The 26,971-nt window shown below is 42.8% G+C and overlaps 1 protein-coding gene across 2 annotated transcripts in view; it reads left to right on the top strand.

The window, feature by feature from the left end:
- LOC139366942 (zinc finger protein 516-like) overlaps positions 1–26,971 on the top strand; it is a 65,773-nt gene that overhangs the window by 16,388 nt on the left and 22,414 nt on the right. The gene's annotated exons all lie outside the window — the stretch shown is intronic.

The raw sequence follows: 26,971 nt of genomic DNA, 5'->3' as shown, positions 1-26,971 counted from the left end.
GCGTACATATGTCCCAGTAGTACAGAACAGTAGTTCTGCTTTTACTTACTGTAATAAAGTGCTTTCATTACAGTATCCCCCCCCCCCCCCCCCCCCCTGAAATGTTCGTTGTGGTTGTGTTCTCTCTTAGTTAGCATCTCTCTCACAAAGCTACTCATGTGGAAAGCCAGACGGAGGGAGAGATAGTCTAGGATGGTTATTTGATTTCTCTGTTTCTGTCAGTAGCTGTGTCTGCATTCTCAGAATGAGGGAGAGAGATGGAGAAGGAGGGAGTGAGAGTGAGAGAGGGAGAGAGAGAATCCATATTTATGTTTATTTAGATTGTACTTTAACCTTTTCTACATCGTTACAGCACTGTATATAGACATAATATGACATTTGAACATATGTTTCCCATGCCAATAAAGCACCTTAAATTGAAATTCAGAGAGAGCGAGAGAGCTGTGGAAAAGGGAGACAGCGGCAGACTGGTTTTGAGGTCACTGAGGATGGGGGTGAGGATGATGACTGCCAGGGGCTAATGAACTTGCCCCATAGCCACGTGTGGAGCTGAATGTAAAGCTGGACAGAGGTAGCTACCACATTATCCACTGACTATGCTGGCCTCTCTCCACTACATCAGCCAAGGCAATGAAACATCACTGCTTCCTGAGTGGCATTTCTCTCTTCCACCCACCCCTCATCCTCTCTCTTTGCCTCCCCCCATCCTCTCTCTGCTGAAAGGCTCCACTAATATTTTTTTTTATTTTTTTTAACTAGGCAAGTCAGTTAAGAACAAATTCTTATTTACAACGATGGGCTACTGGGGAACAGTGGGTTAACTCTCTTGTTCAGGGGCAGAACAACAGATTTTTACCTTGTCAGCTCGGGGATTCAATCCAGCAACCTTACAGTTACTGGACCAATGCTCTAGCCACATGGCTACCTGCCGCCCCTGCTGCTACTTGCCGCACTCGGCTTAATCTGAGTCTGGGAACCCGACCCTCTATGTTTTCCACCTTCCTCTAGTCCAGATTCTGTCTTCTACCTTCTGTCTTCGATGGGCTACTGCTGCCAGCGACCAGTTTTTTCCGCTGGGGTTGCACGTTTCCCAGCTGCTGCCTCTGTACCTCTCGCCCTGCGGCTTGGTGGTGTAGTAGAGGTTCAGAGAGGGGAAACCAATGTCAGAGAGCTCTTAGCAATGACCCCCGACCCCCCCCCCCCCCACTCGCCCCTCCTCATTGGTCCATTGGTGTTTTTTAAAGACCTAGATCTCCTTGCACTCCCCCCGTACACTCCCCTACCCCGCTGACCTCGGTGTCCTATTCCCACATTATATCCAGATGTGTGTGTGTGTGTGTGTGTGTCCTCTATATGTATGTGTGTGTGTGAGGGAGGGAGGGGCCCCCCAGTAGCCAGGCCCAAACTCAGATTATCTGAAGCTGCTGTTAAACACACTCATTCACTAGACTTCTCTGTTTACCCTACTACTGAGAGAAAGGAAGTCAGATTTCATCATGATGAACTGACTACCATGCCCTCTTACAACTCTTTCAATTTACATGTATTTCCATATAAATAAACATTTGACATTTTCCAGGGTCGAGCAGGAACCTGCCAGTAAGCATTTCGCTGTACGTTGTATACCATGTGTATCCTGTACATACGACTACTATTTTTATTTTTTTTAAAGCATGCTTCCTTCCCCCCTTCCTCGAAGCAATCACTTATCCGGCATGACAATAGGTGAATGGAACTCTTGCTGTCACAGTTAATGTCAGAACACTGATAACTTCAAGGATGGTAGAAAGGGTACTTTAAGTATTCAAACAGGGCCCTGGAGATATCTAACCTAGCTTCTCTTAGCGCTACTGGGTTATAACACATTAGGAATCACAACAAACCCTTTGTCGTGGTCTCGTTTTGTTTCCGTGATTCACTGTAACTCAACACATTTCAAATCACATTTTATTTGTCACGTGCTTTGTAAACAGCAGGTGTAGACTAACAGTGAAATGTTTACTTACGACCATTCCCAACAATGCAAAGAACAATAAAAACAATAAAATATATTTTATAAACAAGATATAAATAGAAGTATAATAGCACAAGGAATAAATACACAATGAGTAACGATAACTTGGCTATATACACGGGGTACGAGGTAATTGAGGTAGATATGCACATACATATAAATCAAATCAAATGTATTTGTCACATACACATGGTTAGCAGATGTGCATCGGTACCACTTGCCATACGGTAGCAGAGAGAACACTATGACTTGGTTGACTGGATTATTTGATAATTTTTAGGGCCTTCCTCTGACACCACCTGGTATAGAGGTCCTGGATGCCAGGGAGCCTGGCCACAGTGATGTACTGGGCCATAAGCACTACCCTCTGCAGCACCTTGCGGTCAGATGACAAACAGTTGCCATACCAAGCGGTGATGCAGCCAGTCAAGATGCTCTCAATGGAGCAGCTGAAGAACTTTTTGAGGATCTGAGGGCCTATGCCGAATCTTTTCAGCCTCCTGAGGGGGAACAGTCTGTCGTGCCCTCTTCATGACTGTGTTGATGTGTGTGGACCATGATAGTTCCTTAATATTGTGGACGCCGAAGAAATTGAAGCTCTCGCCCTGTTCCATAAAAGCTCCATTGATGTGGATGGGGGGTGTGCTCGGCCCTCCGATTCCTGTATTCCACGATCAGCTCCTTTGTCTTACTGACGTTGAAAGAGAGGTTGTTGTCCTGGCACCACACTGCCGGGTATCTGACATCCGCCCTGTAGGCTGTCTCCTCGTAGTTGGTGATCAGGCCTACCACCGTTGTGTCTTCTGCGATCTTAATGATAAGAATAGTTTGCAAGCCCTGTCACATCCGATGAGTGTTGGAGTCGGTGTAGTATGACTCGATCTTGGTCCTGTATTGACACTTTGCCTTTTTGATGGTTTGTTGGAGGGCGTAGCGGGATTTCTTCTAAGTGTCCGGATTAGTGTCCCGCTCATTGAAAGCGGTAGCTCTAGCCTTTAGCTCAGTGAGGATGTCGCCTGTAATCAATGGCTTCTGGTTGGGATATGTTCTATATCTCCGGTCACTGTGGGGACAACGTTGTCGATGCAATTATTAATGAAGCCGGTGACTGATGTGGTAAACTCCTTAATGCTATCGGATGAATCCCGGAACATGTTCCAGTCTGTGCTAGCGAAACAGTCCTGTAGTTTAGCATCCACTTCATCAGACGACTTCCGTATTGAGTGGGTCACTGGTACTTCCTTACAGGTTTTTTCTTGTAAGCATGAATCAGGAGGATAGAGTTAGGATCATATTTGCTAAAAGGGAGGGTGAGGGAGAGCTTGTGTGTGTCTTTGTGTGTACAGTAAAGGTGATCTAGAGTTTTTTCGCCTCTAATTGCACAGGTCACGTGTTGGGGAAATGAGGTAAAACAGTTTTCCTGCATTAAAGTCACCGGCCACTAGGAGCACCGCCTCTGGGTGAGGATTTTCTTGTTTGCTTACTGCCCTATGCGGCTCGTTGAGTGCGCTCCCGGCCACGACAATTGGCCTAGCATTGTCCGGGTTATGGAGGGTTTGGCCGGCAGGGATATCCTTGTTTCATCACGCACTAGTGACTCCTGTGGCGGGCCGGGCACAGTGCACGCTGACACGGTCGCCAGGTGTACGATGTTTCCTCCGACACATTGGTGCGGCTGGATTCCGGGTTGGATGGGCATTGTGTCAAGAAGCAGTGCGGCTTGGTTGGGTTGTGTTTCGGAGGATGCATGGCTCTCAACCTTCGCCTCTCCCGAGTCCGTACAGGAGTTGCAGCGATGAGACAAGACTGTAACTACTACCAATTGGATACCACGAAATTGAGGAGGAAAAAGGGAGAAAAAAAAATATGTTTCCATGAGAATTGTGGAAATTGTTTGGTCAGTTGTTTGGTCTCTAGCGTTGCTTCGAGTTTGACCTGTGTCACCATAGGAAAACCTTGCCATGCAACAACTACACTTGTTTTTGCTGAGCCCACATATGAATGGTAATCTAATAGACCTCGGAGAGTCAGAGCTCATTGTCAGAATATTATTGATTAGAGGTGACACACACACACAGACCTTCTCGAATAACACTATCTTGCTCGGAATGATTGTTGTCATGGTATTCCCATAACAAAGTCAACGAGACAGAGGCTCTTTTGATCTTGAGGCTCTTGGCCGGGATAATCTAATCTCTGGCCACAGAACTCTATTTAAAGAGCAAACTAATCTCATTAGATTATACCCGGCCGACTACCACAAAATCACCCAATTCATGCCCCATGGCCATGGGTGGAAAATTCTGTCCGCCGCCGTAACCGATGGAATATACAGGAGGGCTGTGTTCATTTGAGCATGACGCATAAAATGTTTAAAAACATTTAGTAACAGAAAACAAAAATGTCTGTTCCTTATTGGACAAGTCGAGGTAGTCCCCCCCCTGGTTCAGTCTGTCTTGTCCTGTTTGGTGCCTAATGAACACGACCCTTGCTATTAAGGCAGAAAGGGAGTCAGTTTACAGGGGGCTGCAGGCAGGTGTCATTGGCCCAGATAATGCTAGCGGACAATTGTGAAGTGAACACTTGTGTTGTCTGCAGCCTGTTCCGTTGTGCTGCTATGTTACAGTGGTCCTTTGTCTCTGTGGATCTTTACAGTCAGTGTACCACCACTACCTTATACTGTATGTCTTCAACTGTCTTCAGCTGTGCCAATATGTTTTTCTCTCCTCTCCTCGGTGCTCGTCTATTCTGGTCTAAACCACCTCATTCTGAGGAGTGCAGACATCACTGGCATGAGTTCTATATAGGCTAGTGTATTGCTCTGTGCAGGGCGCTGTAGCACTGAGCTGCTGTGTGAGTTTGTGTTCCACTGTGCTGTTCCATGCTGCTGATTTACACAGAATACACACCCATACCTATGTCTGCTATTATATGCTGCTCTCTACAGTCATGACGCCCTTCTCTGCACTTATAGACACATACATGTACATAAGACAAACACACAGACATACAGATGTCGTATCTTAATTTGACCAGTTTCTCACAGCCAAAAGATAATCCTGAAGCAACAGGCAATGTGAATTATTGTGTGGATTATAAGAAATTGCCATTTTTGTAGGGGTTAATACATTTGTTGTTAGGGGAAATCAAGTCTGACATTATATATATTTTATTTTGTATATATGTATTTTTGTTGTATTTTACCCCCTTTTTTTCTCCCCAATTCATGATCTCCAATTGTGATCCAATTACAATCTTGTCTCATAGTTGCAACTCCCGAACGGGCTCGGGAGAGGCGAAGGTCGAGTCATACGTCCTCCATACCGCCATACCGCGCTGTAGCGACAAGGAGTTGCCAAGTAAAGCTACCCCGGCCAAACCCTCCCCTAACCCGGATGACGCAGGGCCAATTGTGCACCGCCCTATGGGTCACGGCCGGTTGTGGAAATTGCAAACTTTAGAAACCTTTTTAAACCTTGCATAAACCTACACCCCTCAAACGCAAATATGGTCCTCGAAGCCAGTGCCATTGCGTTTTTTCATTATTCCATTGTAATCAGGGATTGATTTAGACCTGGGACACCACGTGGATGCAATTAGTTTTCAGATACACCAGAAAACCAGAATTCTCCAGACCTCATAGGGTAATAGTTGAATACCCCTCACTACATGTTTGCATTTCCTGCAACAACTGGGGAATCAAATTAAGAGCGTACACCTGTGCCGGTCTTGTTGATGTTTCCATCAGTAATGCATCCTCACACAGCTACAGTATATACGAGAAACCATGCAAGACATCTAGCCTAAATGCTGCAAAAGCACACTCTCACACAAACATATACACACAGACAAAGTGTGTTGTGTAAGGAAGGGCAGTAGCTCGGCCTGATGTGAAAATAACTACATGAGTAGTAATCCTTTGCTTATTTGTTGTGCAACAGGGCTGAGGGTTTAGCATCGCTTGGGCAGACAGAGAGAGACGCGCACAGCCCAGGTCTCTGTCGTCACGGCAACCTGGCGGGCCCGCCTGGCAGGTGAATCCCGTTGGAATCATTGAGCTCCGTCACTGACTGTCTTGAGTTCCCCAGAGACCTGTAGACATGCTGTAATCACCACTGTTTACAGTATGGTTATGTTCAGCTGTGTGTGTTCAGCTTAGCCGTGCATATTAGTCCGCGCAAACCCTCTGATGACATCATTGTCTCTGCTACTTTACCTTACTCATCGTTTACCTCACATTACTGTACTGTCTAAAACCAGTGCAGAAATCTCATTATCTCACCCCAGGTTAATATGCCCCACCGGGACACTAACATTATGTTATAAGTGACTGATACAGTCATGGGTGTAAGGGGTTATGATACAGATGGAAGGTGTACTGAAACATTCATCCTGAGGTGTTCTGTAACATGGAATAGTGTGTCGTAACACCACTTGATCAAGAGTCGGGCAACACCTTGCAAGAGACTGGGAGTGCTAACCCGGAAAAGGTTGAGTACGTTTCTAGTCCTGTCTAATGCAGAGTTTGATCCCTTATCTTTTGGTGCCGTTTCCTCTCTCTTAAGCTCCTAAACACCGTTATGGTGTGTCGAATCCTGTCTAGTGCAAAAAAAGTTTCCAAATACTGTAAATGGGAGTTCCTCCTCTTGTTGTATATGCCTTGCTCTTATATGGTGTGCTGATAAACGCCTCATTGGTTATTCCCAAAGGTTAAATACTGTATACAGTATTATGCTCAAACAAAGGGTAAAAGAAAATATTGTTTTGTGAAAGTACAAATGAATATGTTTGTCCAGGATAATAATTCATGAGCACAAAATGTATTTTTCAAGAAATGATTTTGAAGCTTCAAATGCTTTCTTTTCTTTGCAAATGTATTTGTTCTGTTACCTCATTTTACTTCTGCAGCTATTACTCACATAGCCCTAAATATTTTGATTGTAACATCATTTATAATCTCACAATGGGCTTGGCAACTGTAGCCTGTAATTAGTGTCATTGCCTAACCTAGGAAAAGCATTCAATTCCCACTGTCTTCTTTAAAATGTTAATTAAAGAATCAATATGTACGCTATAAACTATTGGCATTTCAAAATCATTGAAATGATTGTATGATTGTATGAGATGCACAGTTTACCAAAATCAGCTTTTTGTGTTTCGATGTTGCCTTTTACATGCACTGAAACACCAACAATGGTTTTCACAAGACTCTTAAAAACATGAATATTTCTCTTTTTCAGAGTACTTCCATTCTGTTTTTTTTTTAGATACATTCGGTGTATTATAACACTTACATTGGGTTTACATTCAAACACCGCCCACAGATTTACAGCCATGTGCCTTATCTCAAATCAACCCCTTGCCCCTACGTCAGCGTTTCCCAAACTCTGTCCTGGGGACCCCAAGAGGTACACGTTTAGTTTTTAGCCCTATCACTTACGTAGCTGATTCCTTTAATGAACTAATCATCAAGCTTGGATTATTTGAATCCGCTGTGTAGTGCTAGAGCAAAACAACAAAAGGTGCTTCTCTTGGGGTCCACCACGACCCAAGTTTGGAAAATGCTGGCGTATGTCTAAGCAATGTAGTGAACGTTTCACCTAGCTTATCAAAGGGCAAGGTAGATTTAGAACCATATCAATCAAATTCTCTCCGATCGTCACTGTTAATTGTACCTTTAATTCTACAGGGAGTCCCATTGAGACCAAGGTCTTTTTCACAAGGGAGCCCAACATTTGACAATTTCACACATTTTACAAAATAGAAGAGAATTAAAAAAAAAAAATACAAGTGCATAGGGCATAGGACATAGGGTCTAGGGGTCGATTTTGGATTGGGCGACGGTATTTCAGAGGCACTGGTAGTCATTGTAGGAGACGATATGGCTGTAGTGTTCTCTGACGCTGGCAGGTTGTGACTCCCGACTCAAGTCAATCCTGGTCATCAGTAACTAATTAACAGACCAGCCCAGGTTCCTCTCTCTCTCTCAGAGAAAGAACAAAGCAGAGTGGAGACCTCGAGGAACTTGAGGCAGACCAACGTACTGTGCTGGTCCTTCTGGGTAAGACACGTCCATTGAGACCACCTGTGTCAGACATCACTACGTCCTTACTACTACTTGTTTTTAACCTCTTGTATCTGAACTTTGACTTTTTAGCATTTCAAATGGAAGGGGACTCTATAAATCAGACCATTTGAATGTATCTGTATTAACAAATCCCATGCAACATGAGGATACATTTGGCTAGATGCAGTATGAAACTATGTCGAGTCATGATGCTATGCTAACACACAGTGACTGTGGCGTTATACTGTGTTGCCTTTGGGATGCAGAAAGAGACTCCTGTCTTCAACATGCATGTAGCATCCATAAGCTATAAACTGACAGAAAGAGGAAGCCTCTGAAATACTAATCCTATCAGATTCTCCCCCATAGGAGCTTTCTTGGCTAGGGAGTGTTTGGAGATTGGAGAGCATGTAGCATTTCCTTGGTGTGGTTTGAGCCTGCGGTTTACCCTCTCTCTGTATCTCTCTTTCAATCATTCATACAATATCTTTTGTTTTCTCTTTATCTTGCTTTCTCATACTCTTTATATCTCTATCTCTCTCTCAACCTTCCTCCCCTCTCCCTCCGCCATGCTCTTTTCAGAGGGAGCTTTCACTACTGCTTTCCTTCTTAGTTTATACTTTCCACTTGGTGAGATAACAAGCAAGGCTGATGTTCACCAGCGGGAATCAGTCAGCCCTGTAAAGACATGACCCAGATGTCCATGGTTCTGCTATCAATCACATCATTAAGCTCATTGTAATGTCTCAGACGCAGTTTGAAGGAACTATTTTACATGTAGCTTCCTTGTAAACAGACCTGGGTTGAAATGCTATTTTAAATCATGTCAAATACTTTATCTGAGCTTGATTGATCTTGTCTGGCTCAATAAACCAATATAATAGTTCCAAAACCCCAAACCTTGCCATTCTGGCACTCCCGACTGGCTAGAGCAAACTCTCATGGTATTCAAAAGATTTCAAGTACTATTTGAACCCAGGTCTGCTTGTGAACTCCTTGTAAAGTCCTGTGTCAAACTGTGAAATATCAAACACCTAAAGTAGTGGTTTTCCTGTGTGCTGTTTCTGACTTATTGTTGTTGGCTCCGAGGCCTCGAGCAGATGTTTCTTTCTGTTCCCAGTCCAATAGTGAAGTGGACTCCGTGACACAATAACAAAGTGTTTGTGGCGAAGAAATTGGATTTCACCCACTGGTTATTTTATTTAGGTTGCACCTCTTTGTGTTATTGTATTTGATTTGAACAGCTTGAGCCAAGTTAGTGTTTGAGCATCCACAGTCTCCATTGAGCTGAGGAGTTCTCTGTGAAAACACATCCTTGAGAGAGAGGGAGAGAGAGATATTTTCTCCATATAAAGTTTTCCATTCTCTCCATCCCTATTTGTCGTGCCTCTTCATCTCATCCTCCTATGCACTTCATTTTCTATAATGTACACATGCTATGTTATCATTAGGTTTTACCTCAAGTTAGACCGCAAGATTAAAAAGGACTAGAATGGAACAGACCAAAAAGAAAAGACAGAGGAGAAACCCTGGCACAGCTATACATTGATAATGTCCTTCTTTCCATCCATTATTTTTGTTCCCGATTTGTTTGTGGCCACGTGTGTGTGTTGCTGTGGGGCTGGCTGGAAGTGTCTCTCGTGGGCCTGCGCTGCAGAGGGGGAATGCACGGGGAGTTCAGTGGCCTAATTGCATTCCAGAGAGCCTCATTTAAGTTGCTGTTCCAGGGTTTATTCTGGGCTGCCTACACAGGTGGGCGTAGCGAGAGAAGACCCTGGGACAGACCCTGGGATGGAGTCTCCATATGGGAGTCTCATCCCAGTCTACTACGCTCTCCCTCGCCTCAGTCACACCAAGTCCATAAGAAACCTGTTAGAACTGGTTTGGCAAAGAGCTCAACATGAAATGACCAAAACAAACAAATGCATCTTATCACTGTCCAAGTGTGTTTATAGTTCCAACATCTTGTAACGGCTGTTGGTGGAAGAAGGTGAGGACCAAAGCACAGCACATGTTCATGTTCTTTATTAAACTGAACACTAAATACAACAAGTAACACAAGAACAACCGAAACAGCTCCGTCAGGTGCAAACCACACTAAACAGAAAATAACTACCCACACCACACAGATGGGAAGAGGCTACCTAAGTATGGTTCTCAATCAGAGACAACGATAGACAGCTGCCTCTGATTGAGAACCACACCTGGCCAAACAACACAGAAATCCAAAACATAGAAAATGAACATAGAATGCCCACCCTAGTCACACCCTGGCCTAACCAAAATAGAGAATTAAAGCCTCTCTATGGCCAGGGTGTTGATTCAACTCAGCTGACATTACAAAAATACATTTGATTGCGTGAGCCATATCAGTTTACGGGCGCGTTCGTAAGTGTTCTTAAATTTGCTCTTCTATCTACTCAGATTTCAGAGCACTCTCATCTGAATGAGTGAGTTCTCTCATTTATGTCTGGAAGTAGCTAGCAAGCTAACCAGTTAGCTTGGGTGCTTGACTGCCATTGTGTGGTCCGAACACTCTGATCAACCCTACTCCTCGGCCAGAGCATCCAGTGTGCACTCTTAACGCTCAGAGGGCCTTGTTTGTGTGTCTGTCTTTGCTTTCCTCTCCCTCCCTCCCCCCACCGGCCGGCCCTGTCTGTTTTTCTCACACTACTCATTAACCCCTATACAAATACATTTAAACTCAGTTTAAACCAAGCTAATTAATTTATACAATTAATTTTTTATATATACTGTATATACAGTTGAAGTCGGAAGTTTACATACACCTGAGACAAATACATTTAAACTTCGTTTTTCACAATTCCTGACATTTAATCCTAGTAAAAAATCCCTGTTTTTGGTCAGTTAGGATCACCACTTTATTTTAAGAATGTGAAATGTCAGAATAATTGCAGAGAGAATGTTTTATTTCAGCTTTTATTTATTTCATCACATTCCCAGTGGGTCAGAAGTTTACATACACTCAATTAGTATTTGGTAGCATTGCCTTTAAATTGTTTAACTTCGGTCAAACGTTTCAAGTAGCCTTCCACAAGCTTCCCAAAATAAGTTGGGTGAATTTTGGGCCATTCCTCCTGACAGAGCTGGTGTAAGTGAGTTAGTTTGTAGGCCTCCTTGCTCGCACACACTTTTTCAGTTCTGCCCACAAATGTTTTATAGGATTGAGGACAGGGCTTTGTGATGGCCACTCCAATACCTTGACTTTCTTGTCCTTAAGCCATTTTGCCACAACTTTGGAAGTATGCTTGGGGTCATTGTCCACTTGGAAGACCTATTTGCGACCAAGCTTTAGCTTCCTGACTGATGTCTTGAGATGTTGCTTCAATATATCCACATAATATTCCTTTCTCATGATGCCATCTATTTTGTGAAGTGCACCAGTCCCTCCTGCAGCAAAGCACCCCCACAACATGATGCTTCCACCCCCGTGCTTCACGGTTGGGATGGTGTTCTTCGGCTTGCAAGCCTCCCCCTTTTTCCTCCAAACTTAACAATGGTCATTATGGCCAAACAGTTCTATTTTTGTGTCATCAGCCCAGAGGACATTTCTACTAAAAGTACGATCTTTGTCCCCATGTGCAGCTGCAAACCGTAGTCTGGCTTTTTTATAGCGGTTTTGGAGCAGTGGCTTCTTCCTTGCTGAGCGACCTTTCAGGTTATGCCGATATAGGACTCGTTTTACTGTGGATTTAGATACATTTGTATCTGTTTCCTCCAGCATCTTCACAAGGTCCTTTGCTGTTGTTCTGGGATTGATTTGCACTTTTCGCACCAAAGTCTGTTTATCTCTAGGAGACAGAACGTGTCTCCTTCCTGAGTGGTGTGACGGATGCGTGGTCCCATGGTGTTTATACTTGCATACTATTGTTTGTACAGATGAACGTGGTACCTTCAGGCGTTTGGAAATTGCTCCCAAGGATGAACCAGACTTGTAGAGGTCTACCATTTTTTTTGAGATCTTGGGTTATTTCTTTTGATTTTCCTTCCCATGATGTCACTGAGTTTGAAGGTGGGTCTTGAAATACATCCACAGGTACACCTCCAATTGACTCAAATTATGTCAATTAGCCTATCAGAAGCTTCTAAAGCCATGATGGAATTTTCTGGAATTTTCCAAGCTGTTTAAAGGCACAGTCAACTTAGTGTATGTAAACTTCTGACCTACTGGAATTGTGATACAGTGAATTATAAGTGAAATAATATGTCTGTAAACAATTGTTGGAAAAATGTCTTGTGTTATGCACAAAGTAGATGTCCTAACCGACTTATTATAGATATAGTTATACAGTGGGGCAAAAAAGTATTTAGTCAGCCACCAATTGTGCAAGTTCTCCCACTTAAAAAGATGAGAGGCCTGTAATTTTCATCATAGGTACAATTCAACTATGACAGACAAAATGAGAGAAAAAACCGCCCAGAAAATCACATTGTAGTATTTTTAATACATTTATTTGCAAATTATGGTGGAAAATAAGTATTTGGTCAATAACAAAAGTTTCTCAATACTTTGTTATATACCCTTTGTTGGCAATGACAGAGGTCAAACGTTTTCTGTAAGTCTTCACAAGGTTTTCACACACTGTTGCTGGAATTTTGGCCCATTCCTCCATGCAGATCTCCTCTAGAGCAGTGATGTTTTGGGGCTGTTGCTGGGCAACATGGACTTTCAACTCCCTCCAAAGATTTTCTATGGGGTTGAGATCTGGAGACTGGCTAGGACACTCCAGGACCTTGAAATGCTTCTTAAGAAGCCACTCCTTCGTTGCCCAGGCGGTGTGTTGGGATCATTGTCATGCTGAAAGACCCAGCCACGTTTCATCTTCAATGCTCTTGCTGATGGAAGGAGGTTTTCACTCAAAATCTCACGATATATGGCCCCCATTCATTCTTTCCTTTACACGGATCAGTCGTCCTGGTCCCTTTGTAGAAAAACCGCCCCAAAGCATGATGTTTCCACCCCCATGCTTCACAGTAGGTATGGTGTTCTTTGGATGCAACTCAGCATTCTTTGTCCTCCTCCTTATATTTTGGTTTCATCTGACCATATGACATTCTCCCAATCTTCTTCTGGATAATCCAAATGCTCTCTAGCAAACTTCAGACGGGCCTGGACATGTACTGACTTAAGCAGGGGGACACGTCTGGCACTGCAGGATTTGAATCCCTGGCGGCGTAGTGTGTTACTGATGGTAGGCTTTGTTACTTTGGTCCCGGCTCTCTGCAGGTCATTCACTAGGTCCCCTCGTGTGGTTCTGGGATTTTTGCTCACCGTTTTGTGATCATTTTGACCCCACGGGGTGAGATCTTGCATGGAGCCCCAGATCGAGGGAGATTATCAGTGGTCTTGTATGTCTTCCATTTCCTAATAATTGCTCCCACAGTTGATTTCTTCAAACCAAGCTGCTTACCTATTGCAGATTCAGTCTTCCCAGCCTGGTGCAGGTTTACAATTTTGTTTCTAGTGTCCTTTGACAGCTCTTTGGTCTTGGCCATGGTGGAGTTTGGAGTGTGACTGTTTGAGGTTGTGGACAGGTGTCTTTTATACTGATAACAAGTTCAAACAGGTGCCATTAATACAGGTAACGAGTGGAGGACAGAGGAGCCTCTTAAAGAAGAAGTTACAGTTCTGTGAGAGCCAGAAATCTTGCTTGTTTGTAGGTGACCAAATACTTATTTTCCACCATAATTTGCAAGTAAATTCATTAAAAATCCTACAATGTGATTTTCTGGATTTTTTTCTAATTTTGTCTGTTATAGTTGAAGTGTACCTGTGATGAAAATTACAGGCCTCTCTCATCTTTTTAAGTGGGAGAGCTTGCACAATTGGTGGCTGACCAAATACTTTTTTGCCCCACTGTAATTATAGTTTGTTAACAAGAAATTTGTGGAGTGGTTGAAAAACAGGTTTTAATGACTCCAAGCTAAGTATATGTAAACTTCCAACTTCAACTGTATTTACACTACTGTTCAATAGTCTGTGGTCACTTAGACATGTCCAGAAATAAAGTGTAGACATTGTTGATGTTGTATATGACTGTTGTAGCTGGCTACGGCTGTTTCTTTTATGGAATATCTACATAGGCGTACAGAGGCCCATTATCAACAACCATCACTCCTGTGTTCCAATGGCACGTTGTGTTAGCTGTTCCAAGTTTATCATTTTAAAAGGCTAATTGATCATTAGAAAACCATTTTGCAATTATGTTAGCACAGCTGAAAACTGTTGTTCTTATTAAAGAAGCAATAAAACTGCCTTCTTCAGACTAGTTGAGTATCTATCTGGAGCATCAGCATTTGTGGGTTCGATTACAGGCTCAAAATGGCAAGAAACAAAGTCCTTTCTTCTGAAACTTGTCAGTCTATTCTTGTTCAAGAGAAATGAAGGCTAACGCATGTGAGAAATTGCCAAGAAACTGAAGATCTCATTGTGTACTACTCCCTTCACAGAACAGCGCAAACTGGCTTTAACCAAAATAGAAATAGGAGTGGGAGGCCCCCACTCAGCAGTAAAGAGGCAACTCCGGGATGCTGGCCTTCCAGGCAGAGTTGCAAAGAAATAGCCATATCCCAGACCGGCCAATAAAAATAAAAGATTAGGATGGGCAAAGGAACACAGACACTGGACAGAGGAATTCTGCCTAGAAGGCCAGCATCCCGGAGTCGCCTCTTCACTGTTGACATTGAGACTGGTGTTTTGCGGGTACTATTTATTGAAGTTGCCAGTTGATGTCTTGAGGACTTGTGTCTTTCTCAAACTAGACACTCTAATGTACATGTCCTCTTGCTCAATTGTGCACCGGGGCCTCCCACTCCTATTTCTATTCTGGTTAGAGCCATTAACAATGTCTACACCGCATTTCTGATCAATCTGATGTTTTTTTAGTGGACATTAAAATGTGATATTTTTTTCCTAAAACAAGGACATTCGTAAGTGACCCCAAACGTTTGAATGGTAGTGTGTGTTAGAGGTCGACCGATTTATCGGAATGGCGGATTAATTAGGGCCGATTTCATAACAATTTTTGGACACCGATTTGGCCATTATTTTTATTATTATTATTATTATATTTTTTTTTTACCTTTATTTAACTAGGCAAGTCCGGTAAGAACACATTCTTATTTTCAATGACGGCCTAGGAACAGTGGGTTAACTGCCTGTTCAGGGGCAGAACGACAGAATTTTACCTTGTCTGCTCGGGGATTTGTTTTTGCAACCTTCCGGTTACTAGTCCAACGCTCTAACCACCTGCCTTACATTACGCGAGGGCAGCAAGAAGCCAAGGTAAGTTGCTAGCTAGCATTAAACTTATAAAAAATAATCAATCTTCACATAATCACTATTTAACTACACATGGTTGATGATATTACTAGTTTATCTAGCGTGTTCTGCGTTGCATATAATCGATGCGGTGCCTGTTAATTTCTCATCGAATCACAGCCTACTTCGCCAAACGTATGATGATTTAGCACTGTCGTTGCACCAAACCTAACCATAAACATCAATGCCTTTCTTTAAAATCAATACACAAGTATATATTTTTAAACCTGCATATTTAGTTAATATTGCCCGCTAACATGAATTTCTTATCATTAGGGAAATTGTGTCACTTCTTTTGCACTCCGTGCAAGCAGTCAGGGTATATGCAGCAGTTTGGGCCGCCTGGCTCGTTGCGAACTGTGTGAAGTCCATTTATTCCTAACAAAGACTGTAATTAATTTGCCAGAATTGTACATAATTATGACATAACATTGAAGGTTGTACAATATAACAGCAATATTTAGACTTAGGGATGCCACCCGTTAGATAAAATACGGAACGGTTCCGTATTTCACTGAAAGAATAAACGTTATGTTCTCGAAATGATAGTTTCCGGATTTGACCATATTAATGACTAAAGGCTCGTATTTCTGTGTGTTATGTTATAATTAAGTCTTTGATTTGATAGAGCAGTCTGACTGAGCGGTGGTAGGCAGCAGCAGACTCGTAAGCATACATTCAAACAGCACATTAGTGCGTTTGCCAGCAGCTCCTCGCAATGCTTCAAGCATTGAGCTGTTTATAACTTCAAGCCTATCAACTCCCGAGATTAGGCTGGTGTAACCGATGTGAAATGGCTAGCTAGTTAGCGGGTGCGAGCTAATAGCGTTTCAATCGGTGACGTCACTCGCTCTGAGACTTGGAGTAGTTGTTCCCCTTGCTCTGCAAGGGAAGCGGCTATTGTGGAGCGATGGGTAACGATGCTTCGAGGGTGGCTGTTGTCGATATGTTCCTGGTTCGAGCCCAGGTAGGGGCGAGGAGAGGAACGGAAGCTATACTGTTACACTGGCAATACTAAAGTGCCTATAAGAACATCCAATAGTCAGAGGTATATGAAATACAAATGGTATAGAGAGAAATAGTCCTATAATTCCTATAATAACTACAACCTAAAACTTCTTACCTGGGAATATTGAAGACTCATGTTAAAAGGAACCACCAGCTTTCACATGTTCTCATGTTCTGAGCAAGGAACTTAAACGTTAGCTTTTTTTACATGGCACATACTTTTACTTTCTTCTCCAACACTTTGTTTTTGCATTATTTAAAACAAATTGAACATGTTTCATTATTTATTTGAGGCTAAATTGATTTTCTTGATGTATTATATTAAGTTAAAATAAGTGTTCATTCAGTATGGTTGTAATTGTCATTATTGCAAATAAAATAAAATAAAAACGTCCGATTAATCGGTATCGGCTTTTTTTGGTCCTCCAATAATCGGTATCGGTATCGGCGTTGAAAAATCATAATCGGTCGACCTCTAGTATGTGTGTGTGTGTGTGTGTGTGTGTGTGTGTGTATATATATATATATATATATATATATATATATATATATATATATATATATATATATATATATATATGTGTGTGTGTTGTTTTTTATCTAACAGCTGACAGAAGAAGGGACGGCTGGGCGTTCATGTGATTTAGGTAGTTTATGCGGACTCTTAACGTGATAAAACTTTGCTGATCCTTGTTACAACAAGTAAGGTGTTGTAGCAAACTATTCTTCAGTTGCCTAGGCAATGCCCCCTACAATGCAGCAGCGTACATTAAAATATAATTATTACAACAGACTTGGAACCTCTAACCCTGGACATTTGAATAGTAAAAAAAAAAGGTTTCAATTTTATTTTCATCCTTAACCGTCAGTTTACGCGGTTATATGTTAATTGTGCAATTCTTAATCACTACTTTCAATGTAAAGCCACTGCTGTATCTCTCAATCTCTCTGGGTGGTTTAGCTCAGTAGTAGTTATTTTGGTTAAGTTAAGTGGCCAGCTCTGCATCTTTGTGTGGAATGCTATCATGAGTAGAAGAGGTCATTCAGATTTATACAAACAGGGCGTTCCTGTGGGAGCAGCTAGGGGTTAACGAGTGGTGTGAGAAAAACAGACAGGGGTGGTGGGGGGAGGGAGAGTGAAGCATTCACACAAACGGCCCTCTGGAGTTAACCCTGCAGATGTGAGGGCCAGTTGGGGGACAGCCTCAGTGTGTTTCCCTTTTTTTCAGATCTTTCTCACATTTGGATTAGACAGCGCAACATACAGGCAACAAGTATACAGTACACTACACTCTTAGAAATTAAAGGGTTATTCAGCTGTCCCCATAGGAGAACCCTTTTACGTTCCAGGTAAAAACCTTTTTGGTTCCAGGTAGAACCCTTTGGGGTTCCATGTAGAACCTTCTGTGGAAAGGGTTCGACATCAAACCCAAAAGGGTTCTACCTGGAACCAAAACGGGTTCTTCAAAGGGTTCTCCTTTAGGTTCTAGATTGCACCTTTATTTCTAAGAGTGTACTGTCGTTTTAAGTTGGTTTGTTTGGTAATTGGTATGGTTTCTTACTAGAAATGAGTAAGATGCTGCCAGTAAAGCACGTAGAATAAAGAATTAAGGATATTTTTTGTATCAATTAGCAAAGTAGACAATGTGAGAACAACTCAAACAGATTCCAAAGTGTCCAGAACAATTCAATTCAATTTAAGGGGCTTTCTTGGCATGGGAAACATGTTTGCATTGCCAAAACAAGTGAAATAGATAATTAACAAAAGTGACTGCAAACGTTACTCACAAAAGTTCCAAAAGAATAAAGACATTTCAAATGTCATATTATGTCTATATACAGTGTTTTAATGATGTGCTAATAGTTAAAGTACAAAAGGGAAAATAAATAAACATAAATATAGGTTGTATTTACAATGGTGTTTGTTCTTCACTTGTTGCCCTTTTCTTTTGGCAACAGGTCACACATCTTGCTGCTGTGATAACACACTGTGGTATTTCACCCAGTAGATATGGGAGTTTATCAAAATTGGATTTGTTTTCAATTTCTTTGTGGGTCTGTGTAATCTGAGGGAAATATGTGTCGCTAATATGGTCATACATTTGGCAGGAGGTTACGAAGTGCAGCTCAGTTTCCACCTCATTGTGTGGGCAGTGTGCACATAGCCTGTCTTCTCTTGAGAGCCAGGTCTGTCTTTGGCGGCCTTTCTCAACAGCAAGGCTATGCTTGAGTCTGTGTATAGTCAAAGATTTCCTTAATTTTCTGTCAGTCATAGTGGTCAGGTATTCTGCCACTGTGTACTCTCTGTTTAGGGCCAAATAGCATTCTAGTTTGCACTGTTTTTTTGTAAATTCTTTCCAATGTGTCGAGTAATTATATATATTTTTCTCATGATTTGGTTGGGTCTAATTGTGTTGCTCTCCTGTGGCTCTGTTGGGTCTGTTTGTGTTTGTGAACAGAGCCCCAGCTTGCTTAGGGGGATCTTCTCCAGGTGTATTTCTCTGTAGGTGATGGATTTGTTATGGAAGGTTTGGGAATTGCTTCCTTTTAGGTGATTGTAGAATTGAACATCTCTTTTCTGGATTTGGATAATTAGCGGGTATCGGCCTAATTCTGCTCTGCATGCCTTATTTGGTGTTTTACGTTGTACACAGGATATTTTTGCAGAGTTCTGCATGCGGCGTCTCAATTTGGTGTTTGTCCCATTTTGTGGATTCTTGGTTGGTGAGCGAACCCCAGACCTCACTACCATAAAGGGCAATGGGCTCTATGACGGATTCAAGTATTTTTTTTGCCAAATCCTAACTGGTGTGTCTAATTTTATATTCCTTTTGATGGCACAGAAGGCCCTTCTTGCCTTGTCTCTCAGATCGTTCACAGCTTTGTGGAAGTTACCTGTGGCACTGATGTTTAGGTTTGAGGTATGTATTGTTTTTTTTTGTGTGCCCTAAGGCAACGGTGTCTAGATGGAATTTGTATTCGTGGTCCTAGGAACTGGACCTTTTTTGCAACACCATTATTTTTGTCTTACAGAGATTTACTGTCAGGGCCCAGGTCTGACAGAATCTGTGCAGAAGATCTAGGTGCTGCTGTAGGCCCTCCTTGGTTGGTGACAGAAGCACCAGATTATCAGCAAACAGTAGACATTTGACTTCAGATTCTAGTGGTGGGAGGCCGGGTGCTGCAAGAACAACAGTTTTTTTGTTGTTGAAAACTCCTCCCTCCTTTCCTTGACCATGCAGTAAATCCAGCAGCACGGCCCACTCTCCGAAATCTAACATGACATTGTTGACCCAAACACCTGCTCTGGCCCCTGTTCTCTCCTACAGTCCTGCTATATACACCCAAGCAGGGATCCAGTGGGTGCTTTTCATTTGTAAGACCCTTCTCACGTAAATAGAGAGACCCACACCCTGCCTCTTCCACCCACCACCCACCACCCTCCTCCCATCCCACTTATCAAAGGTTTGGAGACAACCAGAGACAGAAAGAGAGAGAGGGAGGGAGAGAGACGATCCCTCCATTGTTTTGTCTATGCTGACACATTAATGGTGGGTTTCTGTTGGGGCTGTGGCTGGGGTTGGGTGGGGGGTATGATTGGTATGGGTATAGGGGACGGAGAATGGGGGGGTGGGGGGTGGGGGGGGGGGATAATGGACGCCGTGAGCCCCCCGCTGGTCTCCCTGTCTGTGAGCTTGACCTGCTTTGACAGTCCTAGACCCAGACCTTGGCCCAGGCAGTCCACAGGGTGCTGGGCTATGGGACTCTGCTGCCCTCCACCCAAACACTACATGGGCCTGTCCCACGCACACACCACAGTGCTCATGCACAAATGCATGCATGCGCACACACACACACACAGCAGGACTGGGACTACACTAGAACGCAAAGCCTCATTATTGTCATTGAAGCTAATACATTCAGCTATATGAACAGGGAGCATGACAAGAAGAGTTAAACAACAAAGCAAGCTACAGAGAATCAAATTGATTTGATTTATATTTGTATTTGTATGCTACAGGCGTCACCAATTGGTCATAAGCACATGCACATTAACATGCATTGCATATGTACAAAAGTCATTAGATAACATAACTCCACTGTGTCTAAAAAGTTGTATGCAGAAGTGGTATCCTATGCTTTTCCAAACTGGGCATGCCATGGGTCGTCTACTGCCCTGTCCTCCTGTCGTTGTTTATCCCTCTCTTCTTCTGGTTCTCTCCATCACACAGCTTACAGCAGGGCTCTTTGTCTGCCTGCCGGGAGTGGGGAGGCAAAGCAGAGTTTGTTCATAATGGATTATTGATTGGTCTGAGAATCCGCTGGCTTGGGGTTGATGGAGGGAGAGGCGAGGGGACGGGGGCTCTGTCCACACCACTGCTGTCCCCCTCTGAGCACTGAATGTCCACTTTATGAGCCCCTGTCTCTGTACTGTGTGTGTGTGTGTGTGTGTGTGATTTTAAAGAGTTCTCTGTGTCTAATGCCCAAAGCACACATGTGACTGACTGCAGCTCTCAGTATGTACCAGTCACTTTCAAAGCTTACTCTCTCTCTCTCTCTCTCTCTCTGTATGGAGCAGTGTTAGAAGCTCACAGTGTGCGTGGACCTCGTCGAAATCTGTGTGGATAACTTTTGTAAAGCACCCCTCTGTTTGGCAATTTCATTTCTGTGTGCATGTGCAGGCGTGTGTATGTGCGTGTTTTGTGCATTTGTTCAAGCGTGTGTGTGGGAATAAGCAGTCCACTTTTCATTATTTTTTATTTTTTTACATTTCACCTTTATTTAACCAGGTAGGCCAGTTGAGAACAAGCTCTCATTTACAACTGTGACCTGGCCAAGATAAAGCAAAGCAGTGTGACAAAAACAACAACACAGAGTTACACATAAACAAGGTAGGCAGTAAATAGGCCCTAGAGGCGAAAATAATTACAATTTAGCATTAATACTGGAGTAATAGATGTGCAGATGATGATGTGCACGTAGAGATACTGGGGTGCAGAAGAGCAAGAGGGTAAGTAATAATATGGGGATGAGGTAGTCAAGTGTGCTATTTGCAGATTCGCTTTGTACAGGTACAGTGATCGATCGGTAAGCTGCTCAGACAGCTGATGCCTAAAGTTAGAGAGGGAGATATAGACTCCAGCTTCAGAGATTTTTGCAATTTGTTCCAGTCATTGGCAGCAGAGAACTGGAAGGAAAGGTGGCCAAAGGAAGTGTTGGCTTTGGGGATGACCAGTGCAATACACCTGCTGGTGTTGCTATGGTGACAAGTGAGCTGAGATAAGGCGGGGCTTTACCTAGCAAAGACTTATAGATGACCTGGAGCCAATGAGTTTGGCGACGGATATGTATTGAGGGCCAGCCAACGGGAGCATACCATGCTGTGCTCTGTGTAACCAATGAGGTTACAACATGCCCCACACTGAAATGGCCCTGAGCCATTTGCTTTAATAAAGCGTACAGTGAGTGAGAAGGAGAGAGAGAAAGTGTGTTTTTAAAGGCCAAATCACCCCCCCCCCCCCCCCTCTGTGTTTGGAGATGTGTGCTGCATCTCCGTCTCTCTTTGCGCTGTTTGTTGTGATTGAGAGCCCTCCCTCTGGCTGACAGTGTTGTCCATCACATCGATGAGAGTAAAGCTCTGGCCCTCCGCTCTCCTCACCCTCTTGCCCCTCCTTCCTTGTCTCTCTCCCTGCCTGACACACAGATGAATGTGCTGCAAGACCAGATCCAGATGTCCTAAGAACCTCCCTGAGATCTGAGATGGAAATATGCCCCCTTCTTTGAAGGGCTCTGGACCGATGGGAAAATTAAGAGCGGATTTCCTTGTTTCACACAGCAGCTAGACCTTCAGCTGTCTGAGTTCAACATTTTGTGGGGGGGGTTTGTCTTCCTCTCCACTAACACCCCCCTTATCTCAGCTGATAACGGTTATTTGGGTTTTAAACTCATGGGACGATACATTTATAGAGCTACAGTGTAATAGACTTAGCCCTTCTCAAACCATCGCGTCTGCATCAGGGTTGGGATCAACGCTAGCAAGATGGAGTGGGCTACATGACAGCCAAGGCAGTCATTTCAAGGTTGGGCTTATCATGTATATGAGGATCTTTTTGGATCAGTGGGTTGGGGAGAATGGGGGTGGACATGTTGAAATCATGTCTTTGATTCATCATAGAAGTCATCATAATGAATGGTAACATTGTCCCTCTGGACACACACACACACACACACACACACACACACACACAAAGTATTGTACAGCTAACCTCGTGGAGACACACAATTTAGTCCCATTCAATATCCTATTTTCCCTAACTCTTACCTAACCTTAACCCAAAAACCTAACCTTAATCCTAACCCTACCTCCTAACCCTAAAACTAACCCTAGCTCCTAACCCTGGCTCTAAACCTAATTCTAACCTTAACCGTAAACCCCCTAGAAATAGCATTTGACCTTGTGGGGATAAACAAAATTACCTCAGTTGGTCAGATTTTTGTTTGTTTACTATTCTGGACTTCTGGTCCCCACCAGAATAGTTAAACACGTCCACAGAGACACACATACACTATTAGCCAATTTGTCCTTTTTTTCTTACTTTGTGTTGAGAGGGGAACACATTGTTTCTCCTTCAGCTAGGCTAATCTCATTACAGTTTAATTTGGACATGTGATCGTCTGGTGGATGACAGGCTTAATGCTCGCTGAATACTTACCCAATCAGCAAACCCCGTTTAATAACAAATAAGATCATTATCCTCTTTTTTTTACGATTAAACAGTAAGAAATAAACCAGGAAGTATTTATTAAAGGGGCAATCTGCAATTCGAACAATAATGAAGTGAACTCCCCGCCACTGATTTGGTTAACAGCTGAGGAATGGGGCTGGAGAAATGTAACCACTCTCAGACTAAATGGGGTAAGAGAAGGATGGGAGGGATATTAAGGAAGAAAAAGGGGGAGAATGAAGATCTGTTCAGATCAAGGTGTTTACTTGTCAGTCCTTTCCAGCAATGTGAATTCCTTCTGGGCGATTCCAAGGTATTTACACTTTGACTTTAAAATGGATGCCAAACAAAAACCATTGATTTCAAAGTATGCACAAGGAATAGTTTTAACAGAGTTTTGGTAACAGAGTTATGGTAAAATCTCCCTCAGGTTTTTATGCGACCACGTTTTCCAAAAGCTATGTTAAATATATGCTCCGAATTATGATTCAAAGATGTCTGCGGAAGAATGGGGTGTCAGCTATGACATGGTACCTTGAATTTGAAAAAAATCTCTTGGTTATTGAACTACAGTAACTGAAGTGGATTTACACCCGGTAACGGAATTACATGATCTGTACTACACAGAAATGCATGATTATGGATCTGAATCTCATTCTCCTCATGTTTCACAAGTTTGGACATCACAGTGCAGCACAGCAGAGTACAGTGCAGTACAAAACAGCACAGCAGGACAGGGTGGAGTAGAATAGAGTAGGGCCGAGTAATGTAGGGTAGAGTACAGTGCAGTAGAGCACAGTAGAGTTCAGTACATGACAGTAAAGTAGAGTATAGTTCAGTACAGTAAAAATAAAATCTCTACTGTGCTGTACTATACAAACTTGTGAATCATACGTTTATGATAGGTTCAGATTTGTCCCAGTGTAACGGTTTTCTTCCTCTTCTGACGAAGAGTATGAAGGATCGGACCAATGCGCAGCGTGGTAAGTGTTCATGTTATTTTATTGGAACAGAAACACTAAACAAAATAACATAGTGAATGAAAGAAACGGAACAGTCCTGTAAGGCGCAGCAACACAAAACAGAAAACAACTACCCACAACCCATAGTGGGAAAACAGGCTGCCTAAGTATGGTTCTCAATCAGAGACAACGATTGACAGCTGCCTCTGATTGGGAACCATACCAGGCCAAAACCAGAAATACAAAACATAGAACAAAAACATAGAATGCCCACCCCAACTCACGCCCTGACCAAACTAAAATAGAGACATAAAAAAGGAACTAAGGTCAGGACGTGACACCCAGTCCAGTCTGTCTGTGGACGTTAAACATCAACGCCAGTGTGGACTGACCAAATTTCAACTACTTTTCAACGTCCGTGGACGTCCAGTGCTTAGTGGGTGAAAATGGTGGTTACAGTAAATGGAAAGAGAGGGTGCTTATGGGTAGGTGTCAGTAAGAACTGGGAGAGGTGACCTGGAGAGGGAGAGAGATAGAGGGAGGGGTTGTCTAGACTAAGACTGTATTATATGTCAGCAAAATAACTATAGCTAATTGATGGGTCTACCTTTACTTGTTACTTCTGTGAGCTTTTATTATCCTCCTTCCTCGTGAGGGAGAGATATTTGAAAATGTCTTAAAGATATGTGGGTTTTTGGTTACGGAATTACAAGGCACAAGGCCATATTGCTTAATCCTACAGAAGGTCAACAAAAACAAAATATAAGTGTTGATATTAGTTGGCAGGGTCTGTACGTCAACATTATTGTGTTTGATGTATTTTTGATACCTTTTAAGACCTTTTCTGATAGATGTTTTCTCAGGCCCCTTCGCGACCGGTTTATCAAAAAACCAAAGCCTTTACTTATGCCTCGTTTTTTTTTTTTTAATGGAAAATGGTTGAAAAAAATTTATCTCTGCCTTAGTTTCCCCCAACGAAAGACTCCTAGCTTTCATTTGACATGCTCCTATGAACTTCACATGTTGGTGCTCATGGGTCCTTTTCCATGGGAAATGCCCTTGTGTAATTTGCTTAAGGCTTGTTTTAGTGTGATTTTGTTGTTTTTTTGCGATTACTACTATCTGTGTTTTGAGGCTCAATGCTCTGCCAGTAAAATCATTCTTAGACTTGACTTTGATCAAATCAAATCACGGTGTATTGGTCGCGAACACGGATTTGTAGATGTTATCGCAGGTGCAGCGAAATTCTTGTGTTTCTAGCTCCAACAGTGCACTAATATCTAGCAATACAATAGCAATCCACACATAATCCAACAAGTAGAAAAAGAATAACAAGAAGTTGAGAAATATCAGAACGAGCTATGTCAGAGACCGGAATACAAAAACAGTAGGAACACCTGCTCTTTTCATGACACAGGCTAACCAGGTGAATTCAGGTGAAAGCTATGATCCCTTATTTATGTCACCTTTTATAAACCACTGCAATCAGTGTAGATGAAGATTAAATAAGGATTATTAAACCTCGAGACAATCGAGACATGGATTGTGTACGTGTGCCATTCAGAGGGTGAATGGGCAAGACAACATATTTAAGTGCCTTTGAACAGGGTCTGGTAGAAGGTGCCAGGAACACCGGGTTTGAGTGTGTCAAGAACTGCAACGCTGCTGGGTTTTTCACGCTCAACAGTTTCCCGTGGGGATCAAGAATGGTCCACCACCCAAAGGACATCCAGCCAACTTGACACAACTGTGGGAAGCATTGGAGTCAACATGGGCCGGCATCCCTGTGGAACGCTTTCGACACCTTGTAGAGTTCATGCTCCAACAAATTTAGGGTGTTCTGAGGGCAAAAGGGGGTGCATCTCAATATTAGAAATGTGTTCCTAATGTATTGTACACTCAGTGTATATAAATGGTGTGCATAGACAGCGTGGACAGTATATGAATGGAAAAGTTGTGTACCTCACTAGTTATATAGTATAATCCATAACTAGAATACAGTATGTAAATGTTATTGAAGTGACCAGTGTTCAGTGACTTTATGCACATAGGGCAGCAGTCTCTGCAGGGTAGAGTACTTTGATGCACCTGTACTGTCTCACTTATTTAACAGTGACTGTTTAGCATTTAGGTTGTGGCTGGCAGTCAGACCTTGAATCTTTCAGTAATTCTCAATGGAACATATTGTCTTCAGCACCTTTGAGAACAGCGCTTAGTTTTTTTTTGGGGGGGGGGGGGGGGGTGCGGAATAGAGGCCCGAAACCAAAGTGTTCCAACTGGTTTTTAACTTTAAGCGGCTTAGATTGTAACATGTGGACCAGTGAAATCTTAACGTCTGAGATATTCACTCTCTCTGATACAATACAATGGGCTTCTGTCATAGGCATTAGGCAGTGTCATGCTCCCAACAATGTAGGCACAATACCTATTGCGTTTCTGCCTGACTTGCTGTTGACATATTGCTCAATCCGTATGATGTCCATGTGCAGCAGATGATAATTGCTTTGTGATAACTTACATAGGCACGGTTAAACTGACATATAGTGCTGTACTCTCCCCATGTAAAAGCAACACCATTTACTCACTGGGATGGCTGTGTGTGTGTGTGTGTGTGTGTGTGTGTGTGTGTGTGTGTGTGTGTTTTGATAGCCCCTCATTTCCCACCTCATCCTCTTGTGATCATGGTCAATTATCCACTTATAATGATAGTCAGTCACTCAGCCTGGTGAGCTATGAGCTGTGAGTTATGTAATAACCTGTAATCGTGCTGTCAATCAACCTTCCTCATAACTCCAACTCATTCCTCTATTATTCTTCCTTTCTATATATGTATCATCCCTTTTAGTCTCTTCT

This window comes from Oncorhynchus clarkii, chromosome 2 (assembly GCF_045791955.1).
Source record: "Oncorhynchus clarkii lewisi isolate Uvic-CL-2024 chromosome 2, UVic_Ocla_1.0, whole genome shotgun sequence".
NCBI lineage: Eukaryota > Metazoa > Chordata > Actinopteri > Salmoniformes > Salmonidae > Oncorhynchus > Oncorhynchus clarkii.
Note: the sequence above shows the minus strand (reverse complement) of the source record. Positions and strands in the feature narration are given on the sequence as shown.